Here is a 1,083-nt window from a genome sequence, read left to right as displayed (position 1 = left end):
TCAGCTTGGCAGGCCGTCTAGACTCCCATTTTCAAGAGGGGGGGCAGTGAGCACTTATCCTTTGGAAATGGTACACTCTGACATTTGGAGTCCATGTCAGAATGTTTCCTTGAGTGGAAGATGTAGGTCCTATATCATTTTTATTGATGATTTCAGTAGGATGACATAGGTGTACTTTTTGCAACATACTAGTGAAGCATTTGAAAAGTTTTGCAGTTTTAAGATATGGCAGAAAAGAAATTTGGGGGTTACATAAAATGCTTGAGATCAGATAATGGAGGAGAATTTATGTCAAATTATTTTTCTTACTACTTGAGAGACCATGGGATTAGAAGACACATTACATGCAAGTATACACCATAACAGAATGGTGTTACTATAGAAAGGAAGAATAGGATTATTACCAAAGTTGCAAGAGCTATGATGAATCAATCAAGCTCTTTTTTCCCAGCTATAGGTTAGCTAGATGTCATGTGTGCCTCAATAAATGAGTCGAGGTCTAACTCTAGTTAGGAACATGGTTAGGTTAGCATTGTGGTTTGAACTATATTGTAGTTGTGTGTAGTATGTGGGTTACTCAATGAATAATCAAGAATACTATTGAGAGCACTGTGCTCTTTGAGCTTGCCTCTCTCCATATCTCTCACTCTCCCTCTACATCTTGAACATGATATCAGAGCAGGAAGGCCTTATGTGGCAATGAGTAGAAGATGAAGAGTGACCTTGACCTACAGCTTGAAGAAGGAACCCTATGGAAGTGCATTGATAGCCACAGACTACACTTGGAATGGTATGTATCAATGTTCTTGAAGTCTACACTTGATAGAGCCTATTAGGGCTTGGAAGGAGGGGTCATTGGCCTTCACTAGAGCATGTGATGGAGCTAAACAACACCGGCACCTTTAGCAACAAATCTGCATGATCGGTCTAGACTGCACTTGTTGTTTTGGGGGTTGAATGGGCAACATTAGCAAGTGGGTACCATGACCAATGGGCTGACATACTTAGTATTATTTAGGGCCACTTGAAGCTCATTCGTAGTAGGATATATAGCAATCGTGAGTGCTCATTAGAAGGTCATCA

This window comes from Lygodium microphyllum, unplaced genomic scaffold, assembly GCF_053477565.2.
Source record: "Lygodium microphyllum isolate KBCC unplaced genomic scaffold, Lygodium_microphyllum_v1.1.10 scaffold_55, whole genome shotgun sequence".
NCBI classification, from domain to species: Eukaryota; Viridiplantae; Streptophyta; class Polypodiopsida; order Schizaeales; family Lygodiaceae; genus Lygodium; species Lygodium microphyllum.
Note: the sequence above shows the minus strand (reverse complement) of the source record.